Source organism: Squalius cephalus, assembly GCF_949319135.1.
Source record: "Squalius cephalus genome assembly, chromosome: 4".
In the NCBI taxonomy this organism is placed as follows: domain Eukaryota; kingdom Metazoa; phylum Chordata; class Actinopteri; order Cypriniformes; family Leuciscidae; genus Squalius; species Squalius cephalus.
In genome coordinates, this window is record NC_137125.1 from 5495158 (window position 1) to 5511272 (window position 16115).

The following is a 16115-nucleotide window of genomic DNA, read 5'->3' on the forward strand; positions in this document are numbered from 1 at the left end:
ACAGACTTAATAGAATACCTTAAATAATGTGAATTATTACTTAATTATAGTTCATACTACAGACAATTACCTTTGCCTGTACTGCTGTCACCTCTACTATCCGTGTGGGCATTACTATATTCGGATCCTCTGCTACAAAGCAATCTGTCTCAGATACTACCTTTGTGTTTAGAACCTCTGGCGTGTTTGGGTGCCGGTGAAACATCAAAAAGAATGGTGTATACTTTGTAGAGCCCTAAAAAAAAGTGTTTCAACAAATTACATTTACATAATCAATTGCATATAATCATTTATTTTTCAAGCAGTTCCAATCACCTGCTTTGAGGTGTTGATAGCATGCACCACATCCTCCAGTTTTGTGTCCCAGTTATTCTGCATGTCATTGCAGTACTTTGACAATGACCTCTTTATAGTCTGATTAGTCCTCTCATCCTGTCCATTTGACTGAGGGTGGTAGGCTGACGTAACACACTGCTTCACACCCAATACCTTAAATATGTCCTCATTTAGCTGTTATCAAAAAGGTATGCAAGACATGGTAGATTCTTATAACATATAGCCTAAAAATTTAATAATAAAATCTTCTTAACTAAATAATAATAACCTGGTTCACAAACTCCCTCCCCTGGTCTGTGATTATTCTTTCAACCACTCCATATGCATTAAATGCTTGTAAGACCCCTGTAGCCACCTCAACTGCGGTCTTACACTTCAGGGATTTGGCGAAAACCTATTTGGAGAAGAGGTCAGTCATTGTGAGGACATAAATGTTCCCCTGAGGAGTGGTTGGAAATGGTCCCATCAAATCCATTCCTATTACAGTCCAGGCTTTAGTGACCTTGATAGGGTGCAACACTGGAGCCACTGTTTTAATAGTATCAGTACGCTGACACTGTGGACATTGGGCAATCTAAAAAAAAATTTGTAGGTGTTTGTAACATTACAAACAACAGAGACACATTACTTTGTACAACTACATCAGTGGTCTCAAACTCAGCATAGGATCTTGAGGACACGACTTAACACCATTAAGTGTTTATTATAATATGATCTTGTGGCCTCAATATAATATGTCGTGGCCTCTACATAACATACCAATAAGTTAATTATTTACACTTGAGTGGCTGTATGAAACTATCTTGTGGTTCGGGAATTTGAATCTACAATTATCTTACCCAATTCGTGACGTCTGAAAAGATGCCTTGCCAATAGTATGCGCTTGCAATCTTATTGCATGTCCTTGTTCTCCCCTGATGCCCACCTGTAGCTGGGCTGTCATGGCAGTCCCGAAGGACTCGTTCCTTCTGTTGCTCATCCATGACAACTAGACGGTTTGATCCGTCTGCAGTCTTGTAATAAAGATGTCCACCTGTGTTAGAGACATAAAGAGGTAATGTGAGGGAACGCAACACACAGTATATAAATCATGTTATTTATTGAAGAAAATATTATGTAAAATTAGTTGTTTTATCATAAGCAAATGTAGCGGATACTGTAAATCACAGAATACATAACACATTAAAAGGCAATGATATTTTACTACTTCCCCTGCACAATGAACTTCTTAGCAGAACGCCTGACAATTCTCTTCCGTCCGGTGTCGGCGTTCCCTTGGTAAACTCCACGCTCCAGGTACTCCTTCACCTCAGCATGCAACGCGAACTGTAACATAACTTTAACGCAGAGCAAAAGTAATGATATTAGGTTGATTAAACGTATTAATTGTGCAGTCAATCGATCTAAAAAATTAACTAGATTAATTACACTTTTGTTCTGATTAATTGCGATTGATCGCAATCATAAACACTCAAGTTTCAGTAACACTTTATAATAACGTTCAGTTGTAAGTCATTTATAAGTGATTAGTAAATGATTAATTAATCATTTACAAAACATGAATATGTGTTTCATACGTGATCAATAAATAATGTTATTTTTTTTGTATGTAGCTAGAGGGTGCAGAAAGTGTTGTAAATGCCTTGAATACCGTATTTTCCGGACTATAAGTCGCACTTTTTTTCATAGTTTGGCTGGTCCTGCGACTTATATTCAGGTGCGACTTATATATCAAAATTAATTCAGACTGAGATGAACCAAGAGAAAACATTACCGTCTACAGCCGCGAGAGGGCGCTCTAGTTGGCGGAGTTGTTCAGAAGCGACACCAAGGATGAAGAAAATTATGTGGAATGAGATTGCGGGAGCTTGTGAACTTGTTTACTGGTAACTTGCTTGTTATGGCGCTTTTCCACTACACAGTACCAGCTCGCCTCGGCTCAACTCGACTCGGCTCTGTTTGGTTTTCCACTGTGTAAAAGTTGTACCTGTACCTGCTTCCAGGTACTTTTTTTCGTACCACCTCCGGCGAGATTCTAAGCGGGCTGAGGCGAGCCGAGGCGAGTCGAGTTGAGCTGGTACTGGTAATGGAAAAGCGCCAATAGACTCGCTGGCTTATGTTAATTTAGCCTATTCAGCCTCCCAGGTATATGTTCTTTATGCTATTATGTAGCTGAATAACTGTTAATGTGTTGCGTTAACATACCGGACACCTACTCATCCTGTTGTTCTGTCTGTGTGCTACTGTGTAGTTGAATAACTTGCCTTTCCAGATTAAATGTCTGTTCTTGGTCTTGGATTTTCTGAAAAAAAATTCTAAATAAATGCGACTTATAGTCCAGTGCGACTTATATATGTTTTTTTCCTCTTCATGACGCATTTTTTGACTGATGCGACTTATACTCCGGAGCGACTTATAGTCCGGAAAATACGGTACACATACAGATCATTTGTAACAGGTAAGTGTAACACAGCTGTCTTCTGTAGTGTGTAGTGTAGTGTGTACTGCAGTGTAAGTGCTGACTGGTGAGGGTATAGACAGCTGTCTTCTGTAGTGTGTAGTGTAGTGTAGTGTGTACTGCAGTGTAAGTGCTGACTGGTGAGGGTATAGACAGCTGTCTTCTCTGAAACATATGGAGTCTTTAACCACTGTTCACCTGATGTGAGCAAAACATATAAAAAAATGTAACAATGAACATTTATGAAATGCATATTCATGTTGTGTAAATGATTAGTTAATCATTAAACAATCAATTGTAAATGACTTATAACTGAATCTACACAACATACATAAATAATGAACATATCACTTATTAATCATTTATGAATGTTTCATAAATAATTAGTTAATCATTTACTAATCACTTGTAAATGACTTGTAACGAATTTACATATATTGGGTGCTGTCCCTTTAAGACCTGCGTTGCCGACTGCCAACTGCTGCGCAGTGCGCACCAAAGGTGCGCGTGTCTGTCAGGACACGTGTGTGTCTTTTCGCGCTCGAATGTTTTAAAACCATTTGCTTTAATAGCATGATCAATGTAACGCTAGCTAAAGGATGACAGAAAAAAAAAAAAAATGGATAGCACGAGTTATTAATATATATATATATATATATATTAATATATTCAATGCAACTGTGCGCAAGTGCTCAAACTGGTTTTGATGTATTTATGCAAGTGCCTATAACGTTACCGTTACACGAGCTGAGGCCTTTAATTTTTAATTCTTCATTCGGAAACAAAGACTTTCGTCCAAATTGTATTAGGCCTATAACATTGCAAATAGTTTTTCCGAAAGAAAAGCATGCTCATGCAAGAATTATGAACTTAGTTTTAAGTGTCTATAACGGTAAAAAAAAAATTACAGGCCGATAATTGCGCTAATATTAAAATATAACTACAATTAAACATTATTAAAATACATAGGGTGATGGATATACTTACTGAGATGTTGAATGATGAGGGGGAAAAAAACAATAATTAATATGAAGTTAAATTGATAATTAAATTGTATTTTTGAAATAAGTAAGGTAAATGTATTGGTCGCAGAGATGAAATTGTCCAGAGATGTTTGGTCACAGAGATGAAACTGTCCAGAGAGATGCTCAGATGTCCAAAGATGAAATTTTCGCAGAGATACTTGGTAGAATTTCTGACGAAAGGGACCTGTGAAACATGACAATCGTATATATAGTCCCGCATTTAAAAAAAATAAGTGATTAGGCATTCTCATTGGTCATTTTCAAGTGTCTGTAAAAATGACAATATTTTATTGATGAGTCGCGTTAAATTGTTTTAAAAAACCTGTGTAACATATATATTGCCCTTTCGATGTGTGCAAAAATCAATTTCGATGTAGATGGTAAAAAAACGTTATCTCGAATAGTTTTTTTTTTTGTAATGTACAAACGGCATGGCAATATCATCTTTGCATTAGAATATACAGAATAGGGGTGTCGCAATATACCGGTATTGACGATAATCGTGATATTCAAAGCATGAAATATCGACATCGTGTTAATTTAGAGCAATACAATATACCGGTATTGGCGTTTTCTAGACGCAGCGCTCGTCCGCGCCCGCGCAGCTAGAGTGAAACACTCTGTCCACACCCGAAAAAAGTAAGCTGAGCTCGCCAGTATTAACAACAGAGTTCTTCGGCTTCAAAGAAAACAGCACCTTATGTGGTCGCACACCGGACGAGAAGCGCAGCGCCACGTCTTTAAAATTCGAACACATTCTGTATGAGTGTACACACACCGGACGAGAAGCACAGCGCGGTTCTATTCGGCGTCTGTCCGCGGCGCCCAGCAACGGCTCAGGACCGTGTTCAAAATCCTGCCGCGACACAGAGCGCAGAAAAATCACTGTTCAGATCACAGACTCAGCAACTATTGTATTTAATTGTACAGTATAATCATAACATAGTACAGACATTATCTCAATTCCATAATGTCCTTAAACATAATGATATTGCTGTTGGCCATAAACTGAGAAAGTGCGTGTCCGGTGTGCAATACCTCGAGTTGTCATAGACGCGACGCGGCTATTATTTTACTAGTCATCATGGAATGGGAAACGTGACATTAACTGTTAACAGGGGGTTTCTGTGTTCATATATTTAATAAAGGGTGATTATTAAATTTAAGAACCCCTTTTTCTTTACTCATCTTATTTTTGTATTTGTATTTGCACTTGATTTTTTTATTCAAATCTGCTATCTGCATGACTTTATTGGCGCCAGTGCAACAACAGGTTTAAGAGCTTTTCAGTTCTTCAGGAAACCTTCAGACAGTGTTTGGCTTCAGTTTGAAACCAGATAAACTTCACATGCTTGTCTTCCTTCACAAAAAATTGCCATAGATTGAGTACGCAAGAAGAAGTAAAGATGCATGTGCCTTGTGTTTATCAGTATCCTTATGTTTGTTGGGTAAAAAAGAAAAACTATATAGGCTAAACAAAGTAAAAATTAATTTGACTGATAACTACCCCCCCCCTAGCCTGGTAATACCAGACTCTGCTACTTCACTTTGCTTCGTAGAGAGAGTCTGGAATAGCATAATAGAGAAGTGTTTTCTCTCTCGCGGGGGGCGCTTGTCTGAAGTTTAAAATCATTGGTTACCCGTAAGCCAATCACATAACGTTTGGTTATGGCGTGTTATGTGCATGCTCAGCCGCATCTAACTTCCACTGTAAACACATGTATGATGCAAAAACTAAACCATCGAGCGAAATACCGGAGTGAACATGGCTGTGAACGACTTTTGCAGATTATGTGAAGTAAATCTACGCAAGTACGCATCCACCACGGTACAATCAGCGTCTACATCACGGCTCTCAGCCCGCCCTCTGTTCGTTGATTGGCCCGGCTGTTTTCAGGCCAGTGGAAAACTGAAAGATACGCTGCTATCTCAGACTGACTACAGGAGCGAAATGAAATTAGCGGAAGTAGGAAGTCTGACGTAGTCTAATACAGAACAGGTGCATAAAAGAAATACAGATACAGCAAGAAAAATTATAATCATAGTATTACAGTTTTTCTTGATTGCTTAAACACATTTCTTGAAACAATGCCTCATATTCTCAAAACTATAAACACAAATCCATAACGTCTCACCCAATTCCCCAAACATCCTATTTTCAGGTCAAAATGAAGCTCTACACTCAAAACCATTCACTCTTGCTGAAAAACCAAACTTTGCCCTCAGACAGGACACACAAGCCCTCAAAATCACACACACTACAACATAGTTTAAGACACTGGTGCAATAAATTTCCAAAACTGGTAAGTTATGTTGCTTGTGGTTCCCCCCATCACAAACCTTTTCACATGATGAACACAAAAGACACAACCAGTGGATACATTGGCACATTTTTATTCATACACAGAAAACACACACACACAAAAATATTTTTTTTCCTGTTTAACTCTTTTTTTTTTTACTCTCTCCTCTATTTATTTTTTTTTACAGTTTTTCTCGATTCATCCCAAAATTCCACTGTCCGCGAAACCACTAGTCTGCACAGTGTAACAAATGCTTCGTGGGATCTCCATATCTCAGCTCAGGAGAGGTGTAGAGAACAAGGAGTTGAACTCCTCTCTATGCCTCATCACCCTCAATCCGAATCCAGAGTTTCAAGAAGATCCGAGAAACTTTATTTTTCGACCCAAAAAAAACGACAGGGGTAGTAGTGTCCTTATAGTATTTTTGGGTCGAAAAATAAAGTTTCTCGGATCTTCTTGAAACCTTGGATTCTGATAGAGGGCGATGACGCGTAGAGAGGAGTGCAAGTCCTGCCTCTCTACACCTCTCCTGAGCTGAGATATGGAGATCCCTTTTTACAAATAACTTTTTAACGTATGCTTTTCTGGTAACAGGGCTGACACAATGAGCATGTCTCTGTCTTTCAGATATTACATAAACTCAAAGAAAAGAAGAGAACACTTGTCTTCTACCATCAAAGGCAGATGATGCAAGCAGAAGTAGAAAAATCATACTGAGGGACATGCCAGTTTCAACATTTCTGCAAGATGCTTTGCACAAAAATGTGATTAAAATCCTTTAAAAACAAAAGAAACAGAAATTAATTTATTATTATATTATGGAAACTAAATTATAAAATATTTTATTTGTTTTATGGTTTATTAAGATTTACAGAGCTTTTTTTCCCCTAAGAAACACAAAATGGCACGTTTACATATAATGGCCCAACTGTGATAGGACTCATTAGATATTGCTTGATGCTGCAATATTTGTTTTACCTACAAGAGTCTCCTAGGACAGAAGGAATGGGTGGATATTCCGGAGCAATTTGGCATTTCTGACTGACCATTTGCCATCTTGGTTTGGAGGGGAAAAAAAAATTGAAACACAACGGCTTGCCACTTGGTTTAAATTTATATAGGATGATGCACCAGGGTGGGTCCACTGAAGAGGATGATGTGCAACTATGCCATCAAAACCCGTGCAAATTTAAGATTTTTTTTTTTTATAGCTGTCCACTGTAGTGACCACTATGCATGAAAGGGTTAATTGTTATAGAAAAAAATATGTATCTTTTATCTATATTTTATTTTCAATGATTTAACAAATGAATGCTATACATTCATTTGTCTGTATTTTGAGTTTCTTTTATGATGTTAGTACAACTGCAGGGTGTGTGTGACTTCAGAGGTGAGAGAATTCCTGTTCTGTGGAGGGGTCAAGGGGGGGTCCCTTCTGTTCCTTGTGCTGTGGTGGGTGACAAGAGATAACACTATAAAAATGCTGGTCAACCTCTGCTCTGAGGCTCACTCTGCCTGCAGCTGAACTGTGGGTAGACTGGGAACATTTCTTGCAAGAAATCAATATCTTTTAAGGACAATTTGAATCCTGATGTCTCTTATGCCTGATGCTGTTTTGTTAGTTATTGTTTTGCCTTAACATTAATCCATATAAAACAGCGCTTAATCTTGCAAAGTACGTTTTGGTGTTACTGCTATCATTACGTTAGTAATTCATTAAGGCCCCGTTTACACGATGGGAAAACGCAGATATTTCCCTGCGGTTTGGCCTGTCATTTACACGAAAACGCCGTTTTTATCCCTGAAAACGATTATTTCTAAAAACTCCGGCCAAAGTGGAGATTTCTGAAAACGCCGGTTATGTGTTGCCGTGTCAACTGGGAGAAACGGGGTTTTAGGTTCTCAAACGTCACATTATGCGCCAGAAAATGCTTATGTCATGTGAGCACCCTATGTTTATAGTTTGTTTGGCTACTGTTTGATCATGGATGCTGTTAAGGTGGTACTCATTTTTACTTTAGTGAAAAAAAAATAATACTTTTGTGCAAACGCTTTTGGCCTGTTTGCATAAAAAAACACAACTGCTGAACTATATCGAGGAGCAGAGGCGAAGGAGTACACGAAAATCAGCATTTTTACAGCAGCTTTTCCTTCCAAAACGCCGGTACATTGCCTCCCAACGTCTGTTGTTTTGAAAGGAACTGGAAGTCGCTCGTGCTATTTGTTGTTGTCGATTTTGAGGATTCTGATTGGCTTGCATGGCTTTATCCTTCTCCCTACGCTCCCTCCCTCCGCTGCCCATAGGTTATGATGGCGCTCGAAGGCGAATTTATGCGGGTTGATGTAAACGACAATTTTTTTGAAAACGATGATGTGTGTACGATGTTATTTTTGAAAACGGAGGGGGGAAAATATTCGTTTCTCTAAATACCCGGCTATGTGTAAATGTGGCCTAAGTTAACTATAAAGTGTCGCTATGTTGTGAGAAGGTATTCCTTTGCAGAGATCCCAACCCTAACTAAGCATTTAACAAACAGAAAAAAATCGTGACATCTCATTGCTAGATGTTCTCCAGTCCTAAAAGTAAAACAAAAACACAAACAATCTGCATTTAAAAGATCTTTTAGAAAGTCATGGTCTCTTTTGGGCCTTTGTCAGTGATGCTTGAATTCTTTCAAGACAACATAGGCTACTCTGAATTACTTCCCATCCCATACATGAAAAAAAAATACATGCTGTGTTGGTGATATCATAATTATATATATATATTAAAATATTCTTACATAGGCTATATAAAATAAAATGACACAACCCTGTCTCTTTTTGTTAAATTTTAGTTTTATTGATCAATAATAGCAACTATGAAAGTATAAGTAGCCATAGTTATAAAACTAAACTTTGCCCTCAGCCAAAACGATTTGCAAGGGAACAAATTAATGATATCAAAGATCGTCCGTTAGACATAGCCTACACAAGACGAATTATATATATCTCATGTTTAACCACTCCACTAGACTAAGCGGCAAAACGTCAGCAGCTCTGGCCGAGGTAAGGCTCTGCCAGGCGGGATACATGAGCGCTGAGCGCCCGTTGATCCCTGTGGATCTCACATCTCCGAAAACGTCAGATAAAATTTTTAAATAGGCGCTATCTGTATAAACAAACAACATATTTGAGATTAAAACAACTACATTATCGACTGAAAAACTCTTAAAACTACATTTCGTGACACATTAACAGTAGTATTTTTAAATTTCGCGGTCTTTCTCCTGCTATTGACGCAACTTGAGATTTTAAATATTAGCTATAGAATATACACAATTTACATGTACAATATAAAATTTAATTTAATATACATTGCATATAGCGTCTCTCTGAAGAAGCTACCACATAATAACACTAAAACAGCTCACGTTAGCTTCAAGTTATCGCGAGAACATATTTAGATCAGGCATACTACTGGCATACTAATGGGGTACTTCGCCCGGACCCAATACACAGAGTAACCATATTATCCGCCACACCGGACGTACTACATGCGCCATGTTGGTATTGTCACGTAACATGCGCGGTCACATCAGCGCGAAAATTTAAAGAGCCCGTTCCACTGACTGCAATGTTTTTAGTTCTTCTCTCCGCTTTCGTCTGCGTTTTTACGTCGTTCGTGCTCACAATTCAGAGTCGTCGGTCAGTTGCTCGCACACACACAAACCTGTGAACAATGACAGAGGTTGATTTTTGGTAAGGAAAAAGTAATTCATTTGCTTGTGATATCAATGAACCATCAATGAACATGAATGAATCAATAGTATGCGTGTGTTTATCTCTGTCGATTCATTCATGGATGGCAATATCACAATGTACACACACACACACACACACACACACAGTGAACTGTAGGGTAACACACTGAGGTCAGATACAATACACACACACACACACACACACACACACACACATTCATTCATACGTGTATGAAGACTTCAGACGTAAAAGAAAAAAAATTATTCTAAAATGAGCATTTTTATCAAGCTTGTATTATTTAGGTTCAGTAATTTCACTTTAATGACAATTAATAGGTCCTTTTCATTGCCATTAAAGTGAAATAACTGAACATAAACATACAAGCTTGATAAAAATAATCAAACTAGAAGAAAATTCCAGATGGCACTTAGAGGCTTTTACATCTTAAGTATTCATATATATGTGTGTGTATATATATACACACACACACACACACATAATAAATAGATCATATACATATACATACATATTATATTTATAAATAATCCAACACCGAAAACAAGTGTCTTGTCGATTCAAATTGTATTCTAAAATAAACTATGAACACGTTTACAGATTGTGAGCCCTACAACGCCAATTCTTCATCTATATTTTAAAGATGGAGCTGACCTCCACCCCGACCTCCGACTTTCATGGTAGTCACTCCATCCAGTCACTGATTGCGACCATGGGAGGAAAAAAAGGCCATTGAGGTGCTGGTGTTCTAGCTACCTATCACATATTTGAGCTTAATTTTTTACAAATTATTTACTTTAAATTTGGGTAGGAAAAATACAAGTGGAAATCCAAAAATTACCCAAGGTGTAAAGTTCTCATCTTGTACACATGCTTTTAAAGAAACAGATTTTAAATTATTTTAAAGTGATGCCCAACAAATGAGATAGTTAGTAAGAAAGTCCCTTTAGATCTTTTAGAAACCTGTGAAGGTTACCTTACTGAAGCTGCTGACGTTCATTTTCTTCCCTCAAGATGACACTTTAATAAAAAAGTTTTAAAACTTTTGCTTTTGGTGGTGCTTTAAGCTCTATTATACTACTTTGTGCCAAAGTTTTGTGATTTTGTTTTAAACTTTTGTATTCTGTATCCATTTAAAAGTTAAATAATATACAAAAATAAAGCAAATATATTTTAAAGGTGCCTGGGGTGTGTGGGTATTTCTCTTCAGTGTGGCACTCATATTTTTCAGATATACCTGCAATTTGCTTTTCAAAAAAACAAACAAAAAAAACATCTGGAATCTGCCACAAAATAAGTGCACACACAACACCCTTTAAAAATATTAATTACTCCATGCCACATATTAAACACTTTACAACTGACAATCTAACTACTGTAAATCCCTGGGAATTAAGTGTTTTGTAATAAAACTTGCTAAAACAGCATTACAAAATGAACTTACTAACAAATAAATGGAAAGAGAGTGTGTAACATTTGTTTTCTTTATTATCATTTTTTTAGCAATTATTTCTAAAAGCTTAAGGAATCTTTCCCCTCTCTCGTCGCTCTTTCTTTTCTTTCCTCCCTTTCATTAGCCACTCTCCAGGTGTGTTCATCAGCCCCCTGCAAAATCAACACAGAATTTAACATTAGTGATGAACCATGGTCAATCTATATTATTAAATTAATATTAATGTTACATGGACAAGTTGAGGTACACTTGATAACAGTAAGTTAGCTTGCTACGTAGCCAACACATACTACATCAACACTGGTAAAGGAGAAATAAAATCGTTGTAAATTTAAAAAATAAAAGTTTTGTAAGCCTCTCATTTAACTGAGAAACAACGTCGTTGTTTAAATAAAACAGTGTTAACTAACGTTAACTTAGCTGACAGGCATTAGCTCGTTCTGTTCGGTAATAATAATAATGATAAAATTGTCCTTTTGCAGCCAATTCACAAACTTGTACCCTCGATTTATATTATTTAAACTTTTAACAAGTCAATCGTTTATTTATATGATGTTAAACGAATACAATTTAACCACAAATAAACAAAAAGTGTGTTGTAAAGTACTTACACTTGAAAACAGCCGCGTCTCCGTTTTCCGCCATTTTCAAATATAACGACGACAACTCCTCTCCTGTGGCATCATGGGATAGTAAAGTGTCCATCGTATGCGCACTTCAGAATCTCGCCGGATGTAGTAGGTCATCCGGGTACTTCTCGCCTACTGTTTTTCGAATTCTATGATTTCGGACATACTACTCTGCTCGCGTACTGTTTTTCGCATACTATATAGTAGGGAAGTATTCGATTTCGGATGCAGCCATAGTCATTGCGCTTCTTGGCTTGTGCTTCGCAGCAGCCGGTGTAAAGTCCCATAAAATAATGCATACTACTAGTACACTCAGTTTAAGTAAAGTTTTATTTGAGGGACAGATCAAAATTGTTCGTCGTAGTTCAAGAAACATTAATAATTTGTGTCCATTCATGAACGATTCGTTTTTTGAATCGGTTCTTTTTAGTGAACCTGTTGAATAAAATCACAAAACTGTCAGAATGACTCATTTGAAGTCAATCAGTTGACTCGCTGATTAAGTGATCCGGTCAAGCAGTTCCTAAAGCGATGTCTCCACATACAGAATGGATTGATAGATGTAAGTTATCTTAACTAATCAGTAGGCCTATGTCGGTACTGATCGTTTAAAAATTATCCTATATAGTTGTGCCTTTAGGTTAATCAGGTAAAAAGAGATGAAAAGTAATTTATTTTAATCTTTTCATTTTTGTACATTATTAACAATGGTCATGCATGAAGAAACATTACGCTGATGTCCATTTTCACCAGGACTCATGTTTTTTTTTTATCATTTGTTAATTATTTTAAATTCTGCTTTTTAATCTTCTGCTGTTAAATTTCAGATTTCTTTTTTTTTTTTTTTGAGAAAATGGAGAATGACTGAGGAGTGTTACTGGCCAGCTTCCTCCACTGTCAATGTTGATCGATGTGTTAGAGAGGGAAAAGAACCACAAGAAGATTGGACGAAATTCCAAGTGCGAGTTTTGGGAAAAGCTGGTAAGTGGTAGCCTAATGTTATAATTTTAGATTATTCATTTTTTATTAAATAGAAGCAAAGAGTTTGTAATACCCATGTTATAGTAACTTAAAATGCGTGTGGAAAATGTTTACATGAATGGAAAAGCTTAAATGTTCAGTTAATCTTTTTCATATTTCCTTAGCGGACTACACAGCTGCCAGAACAAAGCTGCGTAAAGCTGAAGTGACTTCAGATCTTCAGACGGATCCAGAACCAGAAGGAGCCAAGCGTAAAAGAAAGTAAGATTAATTATGTTATACAATCATGATTATTCAGATGTGTTGCTTTACATTAGGAATACAGATACTGAATGATTATGCACACTTAAATGTAATGTTCACCCCAAAACTATGGGTGTGTCTCAAGCAGTGTGTAGTTTAGTAGTCAGGGCACTGAACAAAGAGTCTGCCTTTTTAGAGGCCATTGGTAACACTTTACAATACGGGTGCAATAATATGCATTAATTCATGCTTAACTAATGCACTGATAATCATGTTTAATAGTGATCATTGACTATTAATAGTCATGTGCCATAATGTAGCTTGTGCACAACGCGCATACACTTTGCTTCTCTCATCTACACAAAAGCAGCAGTTTTCATTTTTGCAAATCATACATTATTACAAGATAAAATATTAAAACACAAGGGAAATCATTGTTGTGTCCATGACGATGTGAAAAATAGGCATAAATCTAGCTTACACATTTACCCAAATTATCATACGCCTGTTTAACCGAAGCTAATCTGGGTGTGTTTCTCCATCCCCAATGTCACTTCTCTGTCTTTTACGGCCCTGACGAGAACGTCGGTCTCCTCGGCTGTGAACCGCTCCTGGCAAATCCGCCGTTATAATAGCAATCCGCCATGGAACAAGCGCGCCTGCTCTTAAAGGGAATGTGAGATGTCGCTCTGATTGGTTTATTTCACGTTACGCCCAAACCACACCTATGAATAATGAAGCTACTTCAGACCAACACATTTTAGATTTGCGTCGGGCACAAGAGTCATTTATCCCGCCGGTATAATAGCAACAGCGCCCGAGATCCGCCCACAAAGATACTTGCGTTTCACGCTTGATACTTGCGTTTCAGATCGTTAAAATAGGGCCCTAGACGTCAGGTTTATTTTTAGAAAAAAAAAGTTTTTTTCCGTTTGATGTTTGAATGCACAATATAAAAAACATGTTTATGAAAATCAATAAAAACTGAGTTTTATCTATCTTGAACTTTTCATATATTTGCTGTATTGCTCTCAATATAGTGGTGTATTGCTGCAGTAGCACCCTTTAATTAAAATTAATTCATTATATATAATTCACTTTCTTGAAAACTGTCAGCAAGAAAGAGGTGGAGACAGCCCTCGGTAAATGGTTCACAAATGCTAGGGATAGAGATGGCAACCGTGCCTTGAGAGCCCAGCCAAACCTTGTGCGGAGAGCAGCACAGTCAGAGGTGTAAGTTACATCATTTATAACAAATAAAGGGAAAGCTAAATTGTTTATTTTTCATTCAATTAATAGTAATTTTTAACATCTGTTAAGTTAAGTTAACCAATCAGAATCAAATATTCAACAGCACTGATTTGTAGGGGTCAAACTGCAAAGGAAGACCCTTACTGTATTTGTTAGGGGCCAATCATTGAGGGTGCATAGGCACCTATTAATTTTGGTACTGGTAGTGTTCTTATTGTTATTAATGATCTTTATTATATTCCAATTTTCTAATTAGGGGTTCAAGCACTAAAATCTAGAATATCTATTGTATTTGCTCAGATCATTTTGGGGGGTATGAGCGTGAAGCTTGGTTATAATTTAGATTATACTCATGTATTTCTTTAATAAATATTCATGTAAAACTGATTTTTTGAAGTTCTGCTAGGATTTTTAAAGTATTTATTTGTCTTTTCTTTCTTTACTCTTTAGGTTTGAAGCTGAGGATTCTGTACAGGCACAGGACTGATAACTTTTATTTGAGGTTTTATCTTGAAGACATTAACTTCAATAAAAGAAACCTTGATTTACACATTCTGAATTGAAGTCATTTTTTTTCCCTGCAATTCAAATATTTTGTAATTTAGATATTCAAATATTAAAGTAACACAAATATCCTCCCACGTGAGGTGAACACAAATATCCTCCCGCGTGACGTCACAGCCATCTTGACGGAATAGAAAATGCTAAACCGCCGGTGATGCTCATAGACAGTACATAAACTACAGTGATACTACAGCTCATCGCGAAATATTCCTATCATGCCCGAGCGATGCTGTGCAGTTGGATGCGATCAGATACAGTACGTGATCATACAAAAGGAATATCTTTATACCATATCCCAAAAGAAACAAAACGGAGAAACAAGTGGTTGGCGGCAATAAACAGGCAAAACGCTGATGGTGGTGTTTGGCTTCCAACTGTTTGTGATAAAAGGTACAAGAAGTAAAATGTAAACAAATTATAAAAGTGCATGAAAAATATACAATAAAGTTTAAATGAAATTATACAAGGTTACTTGACTTTTTACGTCTATTCAGTTTTTGTAACATGTCCATGACAACCAATAGCCTGCTAAGCTTTTGTATGCTTTTAATGAAGCTCCGGTGTAGCGTGATGGGAAGTGAATAACTTAAGGTAGCTGTAAATGTCACCGAACTCAATGTCGGGAAGTTTTTCTACACATTTAATGCCTGTAAAAAGAACTTGTGGTGCTTCATATGGATCTATGATTCCTAATTCCTTTATCTTCCTCTATGTAACGTTATATATATCTTTTTGTGATGCTAATAAGTGCGATGACATGACGTGAAGAGTTAGCTGATGGCCGCTGCGCTAATGATAGTGGTGGGGGAAAAAATCTATTCTGTTCAGTATCGAGATATTTTGCGCACGCAATTATATCAATACTGTAGCGCAAAGTATTGCAATATTTAGGCTAATTATAAAATAATTATACTAATAATTATATTATTATTAGTATAACAATATACTCCCTAATATATTACCCACCCCTAATAATAGATCCATTGCCACTGAGTAGCTGACGGATATATACCGTCAAAATGGCTGACACGCGGCTAGGGGTCACGTGACTGGGAGATCCCTATAGCACAGGGATGGGCAACTTCGGTCCTGGAGGGCCACTGTCCTACAGAG

General features: G+C 37.1%; 1 long non-coding RNA gene across 1 annotated transcript; it reads left to right on the forward strand.

Moving 5' to 3' along the window:
- Window positions 1-12830: 12830 nt before the first annotated feature.
- On the forward strand, window positions 12831-14990 carry LOC307157577. The gene is made up of 3 exons (XR_013821040.1): window positions 12831-12944; window positions 14312-14420; window positions 14889-14990. It is a non-coding gene; the product is annotated as an uncharacterized lncRNA (long non-coding RNA).
- Window positions 14991-16115: the final 1125 nt, after the last annotated feature.